We start from the raw sequence: 13,238 nt of genomic DNA, 5'->3' as shown, positions 1-13,238 counted from the left end.
ACGGTTGGCTTAGCATCAAGCAGCCCTATGGAACACTCCAATTCTGGTTACTGTTACTTATACTCGTTTGCTTTCGTGAACAGTCTTAATCGATATCGGTAGGTACTCGATCTCTGATAAAAGGAACTTAACATATTATATCAGTGAAATAACGAATTTACGGTACAACAAGTCATATGAAGTATATCTCTATAGACAATTTTACCAAGAGGTATATTTATCGATATTTTTCGGGTGAAAAAAACGTATAATTTCTTGCGCACGAGAACTGGCTGCGACCAACGATGATTACATATTATGAAATAATATTTCCTAAACAACCTCAAAACTTAATCTTGTACACAAAACAGTGCTTGATATGAAATTCTTGATAATCAAACCGGTAGGTTTCTTTAAACATCTAGGATTTAATTGGCGTGTCGACATGGAAATTACCAAATCAAACAGAGGCAATTTTTTTGAGTGCTAATTGCAACAGTGCTATCTACAAGTCATACTGTTTGTTATCGTTAAATATATATACATATGTGTTATTTTTGTCATAGATGTTTTGGTGGATAGACGAATGCAAAACGCATGGACGTTAAGCATATCAGCACAATTAGTCGTAATTCTGTTCCCGTGTATGCTTGAGTAGCCTGACACCATTGTTTCTTTTGTCTGGATGTGATTTGTACGTTATTAAAACCGTTCAACTGAAAAGACCTCTTTTTGCAAGGCGCCTGGACCTTAAATAGATTCTTACTTTCCTCCCTTCGTCGCCATGTCTCCGCCGCGCGGGAAAACGGACGGACAGACAGTCGGGAACGAGATTGAAATAGCACCACATAATGTATAAAATCTGCGCATGCGTAATAACTAAGGAATTGACATTACCGATACAAGTGAAAAACGTCTGCGCATGCTCTAACTCCGCTATGAAAATAACTCCAAACGTTTTCGTGCTATTGTAGAAATATGTACATTTGGCTTTCAAACACTGCGGTGCCTGACAAATGGACTTCAGGCTAAGTTCAAAAGGCTCATTCTTTAATAGTGTATTCTTTATTAATACAGCATCTTGGTCTCAAACAAGTATACTCGCAAAATCGTTTGTATAATCCGAGAAAACGAACATTTATAATTTTCTCGCTTAAACTCTTCTAAATAATTCTTGGGAAAACGTGCTGCAAGGCACGCATGCGCAAACGTTTTCTCTAGTATCTACATTACCACGTGACGTAAAATTTACGCATGCGTAGTAAGTAAAGTGGGCGAAAAGCGAAACAAACATAACATTAGTTCCACTTCGAAGATAAAAATCCTCAAAATCCACAATCTTGAATTTATTTCATCCCTAAGGCAAAAGGCTTTGTAGAATAGGACTATTTATATGCTATTCAACATTGTTTACCTTAACGCAATTTGTCGGAAATTGCCGCTCAAAGACACAAATCCCCAAACACACCGATCCATTAGCTACTTTCATTAATCTCCAAGATATTTGGATTTAATTGTCCGCTAAAGCTATTGTCTTTCTATCATAGATATATACTTTTAATATTTATAAGTGGTTCATGACGTAGCTAATGTAATTTAAAGCCTTCTCGTCTAGAACTTTTTTTAGGTCGATTTTTGAACTTGACATTAAGCTTATATGATGTATTTTTCAAAATCAACCGTTGGATTTATAAAGCTGTCATTGATTTTAAATTTATATACGAGAAAATTTGATATTTGTAGACCGGCATGTATTTTTTATGTGCCAAAATGAACGATAGTGGTAGTGATATATAGTGCTGAGTTAAGCGGAGTCGTAAGAAATAAAATAAGCTGATTTAACGTGTTGGATTCGGACAATGTGAGGATAATTAACCAATATATTTGTTGTAAAAAAAGTATAATAATTTAAATTCTCACAATGCCATTCGCACTAGAAATCCATCAAAGAAAAAGCCTTAGAATATGTAAATGATTCTTATGAAAATATTTAAGAAATTATAAAGATGATTTTTGAGTTGGTCTGGAGGAAAGTAGCATTGTTTAAGGATGTTTGCGGCTACGAAAAGAAAAAAAAAATTATACAAAGCGGTACCATGTCTAAACCATTTATTTAAGTCTCGAGACTGGTTGGTGTTCCTGCGACAGCAGGAAATTTAACCATTGGTTTTGTCTTTCCTTTCCTTTCCTTTCCTTTCCTTTCTTCCTACCTTCTTTTTTTTGTCTTTCTTTATTTCCTTCCTACCTTCCTTTTTTTGTCTTTCTTTATTTCCTTCCTTCTTTCCTTCCTTCCTTCCTTCCTTCCTTCCTATCCTTCTTTCTCCATTTATGAAATTAATATTCAAAAAAAAAAAAAAAAAAAAAAAAAAAAGAAAAAAGGAGTAATGCATCTGATAAAAGCAACAACGTACGTTGAGGAATTCAACTAAAAACTCACAATATAATTCTACATACATAACTTTACTAATGAATCTCATTGCAAAACCACGTAGCATTCCGTATCACGTACTGCCGGACTGTATTTAAATTTTGCATCGTCCTTGAGTTTTCTAGCTTCTGCGTAATGAAACAGCAAGCAAGATTGAAACAGGTTGAACAGTCGCTTTAATAATGAATGTTATTCTCTTTACTCTGCTCTTTACTCGTAGCCATGGAAGGCTGCGTAGTGATCGAATACAGATACTAGATTATCACAGCTTGATGTCGTTGGAGAGCGGCGTTTATAGCTCTCTCTCTATCATAGAACAAAAAACACACATGATGGAACAACATGATTAAGACATGAAGGAGTAATAGGAATGCAAAAGGGCCATCCATGACTGACAGGGAGAAAACACACTATCAAAGAGACAAAATCCTAGAACAAGCAAGTTAACCATAAAGATTAAAATCCTGCAAATCCAGTGGCTCCATTCAGTCCCCGATTGGATTACTTTATCGTTAATACACTCGTTCTAAGAATATCAACACTATCTAACTCTGTTAATGCTTCATTAAGAGTCTTCATTTTTAATCAACGATCAAGCTGCCGCAAAATTAATCTTGCAACTTAAGATCGCACTTAAAGATGTTACAATTCTTTCACATAAATATATAATTTTTCATCAAAATTTCACTAACCTCTAGTCTTTATAAGTAACTAACAATGTAGATAATTTAAATGTTTGGGGTATATATATAACAGTTAAGAAATTGTGTTCTCATTTGAATTGATGTTCTAGAATGTAAGGCTCCCGTTCGCAACTTCCAACAAGTCCCTTGGGCGTCATTTGGTCTCACCCTGTCTCTCTTTTAAACTAATTTAATATAGACAGATTGATTTAGATGTCCATTTGCTAGTACATCTCGTAACTGAACTTGTCGGAACTGAGCCATAGAAATCTAATAAGACAAACTCGAGTAATGAAATCTTGACGACAAGTTTAATGAAAGGACGTGGGAATGAATTTGACTTAAAATTTATCGTTGTGTTGAGTCTTGGACGAAAAAAAAATCGAAACTGGTAAGAGTAAGCTGCATTTTTTTGTTTACTAACGTAGTTAAAATAATATAAAAAGGATGTTTTTAGCGCGAGCAGATTTGGTTTTAGTTCTGGAAATGAACCTTCATTTTTCAGACCGAATTCGCAAAAATAGGAAGAATTATGATCTAGATATACTAACTTGTAAAGCTTCCGATATCTAAGTGATATCTTATGAAAATCTGAGTGTTTAATATATACACCACAATAATGTAGCGGCGTTTTTAGTTTTTAAAACATTGGCGGTAAAATGAATGTACTTCGGGAATTCTAAGCAATATTTTCGGGGCTGAGAGAGTTTCTTTTGTAAAAGCGGGTGTGCGAGAGAGGTCAAGATCGTATTTAAGTGATATCTCCAAAGTACCTTTGAATTAGAGAATGAGATAAAAGCTTGATTTCGTGAAGTTCATTATAAAATAGTATCGAAATACTTGGACTCTCTTGAAATTCCATTAAAATGGACAAATTTCATATTAAACTCGGAAAACGGAAGTGGTATAGTAATGCAAGTAATGCTCGACTGTGGAAAGTGTTTTGTTGTTATGAGTTTATTCTAGTGAAACCTGCCGAAGATTTTTTTTTTTTTCCTTCTGAAGTTGGCCGTAAAGAAGCTGATTTTTTTCTCTAAATTTTACGGAGAAAATAGCCAATCGTAGGCCGGTATATCCCGCAGCAGTTGTGAGCTAATTTTCGGTTTTTCTAAAGGCCCTTTGCAAGGCGAGGCCTTTTATGAATCTTTTGAAAGGATTATTACATTTATAACGATTCATATATAGTCTTCTTATATTTTCCAGACGGCGCTTGAAAAAAAAAAAGGTAGCTAGCAAGACGTATATCAAATATACCGCAGAGCGGGGCCATTTATCTTAAGGTAAGGTCAATCTACATTGTTTTTTTTTTTTACATTGGAGCTCTTTATTCTTCCGGCTGAAGTGAGATGTAAAGATTACATGGATTGATATCCGCGGTGTCGGGACATCGTTTGTAGATAAACTCATATTGGATATAACTGGTCTGGGTTGCCGGCAAACTAGTGACATTTCAAGTGTAAACTATTTTTAACAAAACTAAATACTAACTTTCGTTTTTCCATCTTGAATTCATTCCAAATTGAACTCAACGTCATATTGGTTAAAAGAGTATAAACTTTAAGAAATCAACTCACTGTTCAATTATTGAGTCTTACTTTTAAAAATATCCTTAGTTTCAAGTTTCCCTCTCGTTCTTGTTTTTCCTCGTATTTATTCATTGCCTGTTTTTCACTTTTTAAATTATATTTACAGAAGTAAGTTATGTGTAAGTGTTATGAGTTCAATGACTATAGAAGATATGTGGCATTAACGTTAATGGATCCGACCCGAAAGACGTTTCACTTAAGCTAGCTCTTTGAAGAGAGCAAAACGCGGGCACTTAAATCTAACATTATAACAAACTGTACTAAGGTTGTTGACTTGAGTTGCTTGAAAACAAGACACCCAGGACCGAGGAGGCTGCTGGGAAACTAATAAGTCTGATCTTCCTCATACGGTGAATGTTTCAAGTTAGCTTAAGGGATTTTTTTGTTCTTTTTGGAAAAAATTGTTGCTCAAAATATCTAGAAGACTGTCTTTTTTAATCCTAGTAAAAAAACAACCAATCAAACAAACAAACAAACAAATAAGCATATTACAAATAAGCCAAATATCCCAGATATCTTTTCGTTCGTAGGTTCTATATGACGTCATATTTACATCAGGACAGGAGAGGACTGGGTGCTAATTACTTTCAGCATAATTCAATTCATATTTTATAAGAAAACTAGTTGTAAAAGACAGCGTTTCGCTGTCATCTCGACAACAACATCAGGTCTAATGAAAACTGTAAACTGTACTAAATATAGCTAAAGTAAGTGTGAAAGTTCAATGAATAACAATGAAGTAGATTAAATCAAGTGAGAAAACGACAAAAGGCAAAAAAAAAAAAAATAATAATAATAATAAATAAATAAATAAATAAAAAATAAAAACTTTCGCTCTAATAGAGTCTGATTGTTTGATAAGTTCAGGTTTAAGGTCTTTGATGTATAACATTTCGTAGATCAAGCAATCAAGTTTTCCTCTGCATTTCTTCAGAACCATCATTAGGCCTGATGATGTTGTCGAGATGACAGCGAAACGTTGTCTTTTACAACTAGTTTTCTTATTAAATCGTATACCTAACAGTACCTTTATCAAATAATTCATATTGTATACGATTTAAAAGATATGTATCGCGTGTCCCCATCACGTGACTAAGAGAGCGTAGTATTTAGCATTGAAATGGCGTTTGCGTTTTTCATGATTCGATTTTCTTTTACTGGTTGCCTTGATAACGGTAGACCTCCTTTGGAGACGCAATACAGATATGTATGTATGATACAAGTGATCAGCGCTAGGGCGGAAGGTTGAAACCTCGGGTGAAATATCGCAAAGAAATCTTTAAAACTGGGGAAAATTCTTTTTTGTGGGCGTTGATTGGATTCAAGGGGGTATCGCAATAATATACAATTAATGCCTTTAAAATGAAGCCACCTGTATGGGATATAAATCATTTTACGAAATTGATGACACCATCTTGAACAGTGTGCATGGTTTCATGGTGAGTGTAACCGTTGTTTATTTGTTTCTTTTTCGCGAGAAAGTCGACGTGGCAGATTGAATGAAACAAAATATAAATAGCGATTAGCACCTTTGAATATAGTCGATGTTAACAACTGTAGGAATTACCTTATCCGTGACTGTATTATCATGCATTATGATCGCCTGCCTGCCCGCATGTGTACTGTCCATTTACACACGGATAATGTGTTAACAAGAGTCTTATCAATTGCTAATGGAAAACGAATCATTGGAAATCCGGGCTTTATCGTGTTCTAATTCACACATGTTTATATTGAAAGAGGGTAAAGAAAGCAATTCTCAAGTTGTGTGGGTAAGCAATAGAAATGATCGTAGAGAATATAACTCAAGGCTTTAATTCTAAGCGGTCTATCTAGCAATATGGCTCAATATTCCTCAATGGGAAAATGATAGCAATTCTATTTTATCTCGTTTTTAAGTTCACTGAAATTTTTTTAAGAGATTGAAAAACAGACAGTTTAAAGAAATTAGAAGTGAGAAAGGTGAGAGAATTTGAAGCAAAAGTCATCTCTTTATCATCCTTTCATCTATCCGTCAAAATACATCGCAACCAATAAGCTAATAATTCTATGCAAAAATGTTAGAATAGACACGACAATAGCTTTAACTAGAATAGAATATGAATGAAGCCAACGAAAAGCAATCAAAGTCTAGTCGTTGAATTATCAACTCTGAATAATGCAACGGCGTTTTTTGGGGAGAAATACGAAGAGTAAATGATAACAATTACAACCACACCCCCGATATAAACCATCTCATTTGGCTTTTACAGCTCGACAAACGGATTATGCAGTTCATCATTAAGATTTTTTGTTCGCTATAACTGATAGGGGGATTTAAGTGGATCTTTTAGTAATTAGTCCAAAGATCTATAAAGCTTTATTCATAATTTCTTTCACTGTTCACAATGCTGGGTTAGTTGTAAGGCTAATCGCAAACATTTTGGTCGCGTTGTGAAGATTTTCTTAAAATGTTGTGTCAACACCATGGTCGCTAGTTTTATAAGTTCGTGACTTCACTCTAACGAACTCATTTCAGAAACCAGGCTTTGCAAGGGCGATAAGTGGAATCTTCCATGTAAAGTAAGTGGAGATTACTTTGCGTTAATGTTTCCTTTAAAAGGGATTACGTTTCTGTCGAAACGTTTAGAGCAGGGATAAATGTGACCACAACATTTGCTCACCAATAAATTCATTTCTACGAATTCAACTTCTCAAAAATCTAAGACACGTTTATAACAACCAAGCTCCGTAAACTAGTTTCTAAAAAACAAGATTTGCAATCTCGTAACCAAAACTAGGAATTCACAAGCCAAGTTTTCCGGGTGGCTATCATTGCTGGTAAGTTCGAAAATAACTGAATGATTTAAAATAATTAAAACCGTTCTAAATCATTAGTATTCTTATTCAAAGTACTACTCATATATATTGAATAAAGTTGATTCTAATCATACGAAATTCGAGCTAAAAAAAAGGAAAAATAGTGCATTTTTTCGACTTATTTTAAGGCGAAGTCTCCTTCTGTCACGAAAGTTCTTAGGTGACCAATTTTACTCATTTTAAAGTGTAGTGCAGAGTCGCATTTGAACTAGTAGGATTTATGTGTAGGCCTAGAACGTTCTTGCGCGTGCTGAGAGAGTCTTGAGTCATTCTATATATCTAGGTATTTTGTTTTTGCTCCTCTGTGTTGATAGCAGCTAGGTATGAGAGAAAACAAGAAGAAGATCTTTTATATCTAAAAATATTACATATGAATGACGCCTTAATAAAAAAATTCTAAAAATGAAAAAAAAAAAAAAAAAAATTTTTTACCTGAAAAAGGCAATCGAACAAAACTGAAACAAAAGTAAAAGACGAAAGCCTACCCTAACATCTGTGCATAAGCAAGCTATGATGAACGAAAGCCTTGAATGAAAGATAAACTATCGATCCTTGAGCCAAGCCTGACCAAAATAACTCAAGTTCTGCCAAAGTGATTCATTACCGAATGTGCCAACTAGCGGTAAACTCAAACTTCAAAAACGTCAAGGCGATTTCCTTGAAAATTGATAAAATGGTTAACTTTTAGGATTAATTAACTTGTAGTGTTGAAATGACGTTTGCTCATGTCAATCAATTAGGATCAGAAACACGTAGAAGAACTTCGAGTTATTTTAGAGAGGAATTCTCCGGTTGAAAGTTAGCGAGCATTCTCGAAGATGAGGTATTTTTTTGGTGTTGTTAAGTGTTTGTTTTAGCTCATGTATGGTAGTTATTTGTTTATGATTATGATTGTAGAGTGTTGTTGATGTAGTGGAGTGGTCTTATTCACTGGAGAACTCACATGTTAGGGGAACGAGTGAAGGATGCGTGGATGGATGAATAACATTGGATGAAATTTAAAATGAATACATGACAATGTGTGGATGAATGGATGAATGAAATAATGAAGGAATGAATGAATGAATAAATGGACGAGTGAAAGAGTGCTCCGAATGAGTGCATTCGTTTTTTCCTTCGTTTACTGAGTCATAAGTGTTTATTTAATAAATGACTGACTGAGTGAATAAATTGGATGAAAAAATTAATGAATAAAGAAATCAAATGAATAATTGATCAAATAAAATAATAAAAGTAAGAATAAAGTAAGAAATATATAAATAATGGCATTCACAAATGAACAGATACAACAGACGACCGTGAATAGAAAACGAGAATTTAAGAGAAATTATTCAAAAATTAAAATGCTTTCTTAATGTGCTCTAACCATCTTGATCTAACCTTCGAGCCTTTATTTCACCTAACCTCGAAATTCACCATTGATCGTACTACAGCGCACTCATTAAGATAAATACCATATTTATTCACTCTACATCGATTCATCGACAGTGTCGTGTATTTCTTCATATGACAATTAAGGGATCGAATTAAACTTTGTGGTTTAAAATTTCCGAACCTTTTTAGTCATTTTCTTCCATTGTTGTATAGATTATTAGATTTTAAGGTAGCTGTCAATCATAGCTAAACCAAGATGGTTTTATTGGGTAGTGCTGATTATAAAACCCAACTGACTGCTATCTTCAACTCAATTTATTTGATCCTGGTCTTGCGATTAAGTATTTCAAGATTTTATTCGAAAAAAATAATTCCATTAAATAATAAATTCTTCCGAGCATATTGGTTTACAGCGGATACTAGCACGGTTTGTGTCTGTGGATGAGTGAGAGAGAAGAGAGAGAAAGGAAGGAAGGAAGGAAGAAACAAACAGAGATAAAAGATAGAGATGAAAGATTACAGACCAATAGAGAGAGAGAGAGAGAGAGAGGAAGAGAAAGAGAGCTAGAGAAAGAGATCGAGAGGACGGACAAACGAAAGAAATGACAATATCAACAACAATATCAACAACAAAGCAAAACAAAACGAAAGGAAGGAAGAAAGGAAGAAAGAAAGAAAGAAAGAAAGAAAGCAAGAAAGAAAGAAAGGACTAACGAAAGAGAGAAAATAGATGGTGTAAGAGGATGAAGAAAAGAGATCAAGACAAAGAGTTTGGTAAATATAGCTTCAAGTTCAAGCTCATTACCAGTAAACACTCGAAGCCAACATTACTCATAAGAGTGAGTGTTTGTTATCTCTCTGCCGGTAGAACAGTAGACGGTGGGCGATCCAATGTGGGGTGCCTTGCTACCTGGGGGGCCAATATGCTGCATAAGCACCAGCCACACTTGAAACACATTATTGCCTAAATCGTTAATTTATCACGAAATAAGGTATAGTTGTAATAATTTTGACATAAAGTTGAACGATGAAGACTGATTGAATTAAGACTGTCAAGGGTAGAAAGAAAGAAAATCATCTCTATATTACCATAGATTATTTATGATTTATAACTAATTATTGGTGAATTAGGAATTATTTGGTGTTGCTGTAAAGCACTCAGGCTTGACAAAGAAAAAAAATGAATGGCATATTGCCATTTTCTTTTTTTTTTTCCACTTAAATCTTAGGACTGAAAATGTAGGCAAAGTTTAATGGACATAGGGAAGAAAAATTAATTTTATATAGTTCATTTCCATCATAGCGTTAGCTGGATAATATCTATCAAGTTCGATCTTGAAAAATATCCCACTTCCATCAGTTTGCCTCTCTTTCCTTCCTTCCCTCTTTTTTCTTTTTTTCTTTTTTTCTTTCTTTCTTTCTTTCTCTCCGATAAAAGCAAGGCATCATACTAAAGAAGACGTTAACGTGGTATGCACTCGAAATTTTTACCAAAAAAAAAAAAAAAAAAAAAAGGAAGAAAAAAGAAAAAGAAAAAAAGGGAAAAATCCAAGCTGTATCTAGGTTTATTTGTTCATTTAAGAAAAACCAGTTCCGTGTCATATGTCATATGTTTTGAAGTATTTATGGAAGGAAGTTATGCTTGTTATCTTATATTACCGCTCCCTGTAAAGATATCCCGCCGCAAACACCGATTAACAGATTGCACCCCTGTTTCTCTTTTAAGCAACCAATGACACTTAACTTTACTTAATACATCATTTGTGAGTATAATATATACCTATGAACAACACATGAACCGTTAGTTAAAGATCTAGGGTTGAACGAATACCATCAGCAAGTAAACACAGTTTGTAAGATCGGCCCGAAAAAATGACGTGTTCACTAGTTTTAGCAGTGGTCGAAAAAACGGATGGATGGATAAGAGACTGATTCTTTATGGTGAGTAAATGTTTTACGAGTTTCGATAGAATATGACTATCAAAACCATAGTTATTGAATTTGCAACAAGAGTGTCTACACGATGCAACGGCGACTTAATCGTTGCCAAAAGTAGAAACGAATTCTATACTTTTTGCAACGATTGCTGCAACTTGTCTTGCAACAACATTTTCCAAATTGCGCTGTAGGTTACACGCTGCAAGGTTGGGTTGCGACACAAGTTGCAGAGAAAATTGCTCCGTGTTAAATCGCGCCATTAAACAAGGAATAAGATTGTAGCTCAAAGCAAGTGGATTTAGTACCATTATTCATTTCGTCTTGTAATGATTCGTCTTCTGATGATAACAGACGTTCTGTTGAGACGTCTTTAACAAGATTCAAAAGTGTAAAGTGTTTTTCATCAAAAATGGCAAGTACGATAAGAAGACAGAAAAGTTCTGGAACTACATATTTTTTTCGCTCAATGACTTATGTATTCTACCTGCTGTTCGGATCAAAAGCAACATTAACAATTTAAAGTTTTGCCTATACACATAATTCAGTTGTACATGCGTGAATCTCAAATGCTATTCCAAACATTATCATTACGATTTGTATTCCCGTTAGCTTTTTTCAGTTCATCAATCAATACTAACGAGTGACTCTCTTCTAGTATAAGAGATTTATAGCAACCATTTTATTCTGAGGATGTGTATATTTTTATTATTCAAGTCGTCAGAAAACTGTAGACGTTCACGTTTCCATCATTTCCTAGCTAAAACGGCTATCATGGCGGGTGCCATCTACAATTCTGTTGTCTAATCCTGAATCTTAATCTGTTAAAGACTCGAGAAAGGATTGATTTAAATTTATTGCCATTGATCAGTGACGAGGTTGAATGATTAAGAAGATTTGGTGTCTTTTTTATAATGATTATTCGAGAAGGATATTTTAAATCCTAAGAGCCACGAGAAACACTTTAAGACGTAAAGATTTTATGATCTATCTAAATCAGTTAAAATCTAAATCAGTCTAAACTAACTAAATCAGTCATCTGCAAGGTTTTTTTTCAGCATTTATTTTCGAGGCAAATCCACACAATGCTTGAAAAAACTGCAACAACTTAAGACTTTAGGGAAACAAATTGGTGAATTGATTCTTTATTGAACTAAGATTTCTCTTACTTTGCTTATCGATTCTAATAATTTTTCTATCATAAACACACCCACTACTATATGATGATAAAGCGTTTTTTTAACTTAAGGACTGAATTGTGACCATGATTTCTCGTGAATTTAGGGATCAAAAGATACCGATTCGCCGCTGTGTTTTTACCTTGTCAAAGCAAAACAAATGTATTACAAAATAACTTCTCATTTGTCTTTACTTATCAACGACTCAAGACTCCAAAAAGCCGCGACAATTTAGAGCATGCTGTATTGTTGAAACACTTTCTCAACTATAACAGGAAATGGAGCAAAAATCAATGAGAATTTCTCTCTTTGTTGAGCCGGTGAATAAAGCTTTTTATTAATTTCTTCACGAACATCAGATTGCACTTGATGAAACTTCATTTTCTATTTATAATTGTGCGTAAGAATCGGACAAATTTTGTATTATTTCTTTCAGTTAGTGGAGAAATAGTTTAATAGCTTAATTTCCACAAATATTTATATCGTAAAATCCTCATTTTCTAAGTCGTTATAATTATAATTGTGTTTGTGGAAAGGATAGAGTTTGAATACGGGGAAGAATAGCGTCAATTTGCTCGGAAATTATGTCGAATTTGTTTTCTGTACCTCCACTTTCCTAAATCTTTAATTAATTGAATTGTACCTCCCCAGTCAATAAAAACGGAAAAAGCTTGCGTTTTCAATCAAAGCTTTCATTTATCTGGGTTTATTGGCGGTACCGAAGAAACTAGAAGAAGGTTGAAGACGTATTTTGAAAAAGACTTTGAACTTCGATTGCCTGAAGGAAAACTATTGAGTATTTTAGTAAAACATTTTCATTCCCAAGTGGAAAAGTTCACATGAATGTATTTTTTTATTCATCTCTTTTTGACATATTAAATATATTTTTTGCACTTTTTATTAACTTTGGCTGCGTTTTTTATTGTTAAATTATGGCTAAAAACGTGTCAAACTTCTTATGAATTATTCTGGCATTGGAGCACTGTCAGTTTTCAGACGAGTGGGGCCTTAAAAAAGGGTGTAATTCTAATTTTTCCAATTAAACCAAGAAATCTTCAATAGAAAGTATATTACTGCTACACAATTTTCCTTAGTTCTGTGGAACTAAGACTGTATCATTTTTACTTATCAGTTCCTCTTGTTTTTCTAGTGTTTTCCCTTCCAAAATAGTATCCTTGCTGATGTATTAAACTTGAAGCTAAACATTTCAACAACA

At 33.9% G+C, this 13,238-nt stretch overlaps 1 protein-coding gene and 1 long non-coding RNA gene across 12 annotated transcripts in view; one reads left to right on the top strand and one right to left on the bottom strand.

Annotated features, from left to right (window-relative positions):
• The window catches only part of LOC148906032 (uncharacterized), a 30,179-nt gene that overhangs the window by 1,668 nt on the left and 15,273 nt on the right, over positions 1-13,238 (bottom strand). The gene's annotated exons all lie outside the window — the stretch shown is intronic.
• LOC116300002 (neuropeptide Y receptor type 2) overlaps positions 1-13,238 on the top strand; it is a 29,522-nt gene that overhangs the window by 8,403 nt on the left and 7,881 nt on the right. For 5 of the 9 annotated variants that reach the window (XM_031708747.2, XM_031708742.2, XM_031708743.2 and 2 more), the window contains one exon: positions 4,294-4,370. The gene's annotated coding sequence lies outside the window, so the exon portion shown is untranslated. Of the gene's footprint in view, positions 1-4,293; positions 4,371-5,518; positions 6,116-6,679; positions 7,239-7,304; positions 7,497-10,436; positions 10,851-13,238 lie in introns of those variants that run through there. The other 4 variants (XM_031708751.2, XM_031708753.2, XM_031708756.2 and 1 more) reach the window with 4 other exon arrangements.

This window comes from Actinia tenebrosa, unplaced genomic scaffold (assembly GCF_029948245.1).
Source record: "Actinia tenebrosa isolate PJP-AT-01 unplaced genomic scaffold, QUT_ActTen_1.0 PGA_scaffold6__47_contigs__length_16458017, whole genome shotgun sequence".
Taxonomy (NCBI): Eukaryota; Metazoa; Cnidaria; class Anthozoa; order Actiniaria; family Actiniidae; genus Actinia; species Actinia tenebrosa.
The sequence above is the reverse complement of the archived record's forward strand: the minus strand, read 5'-3'. Positions and strand labels throughout refer to the sequence as shown.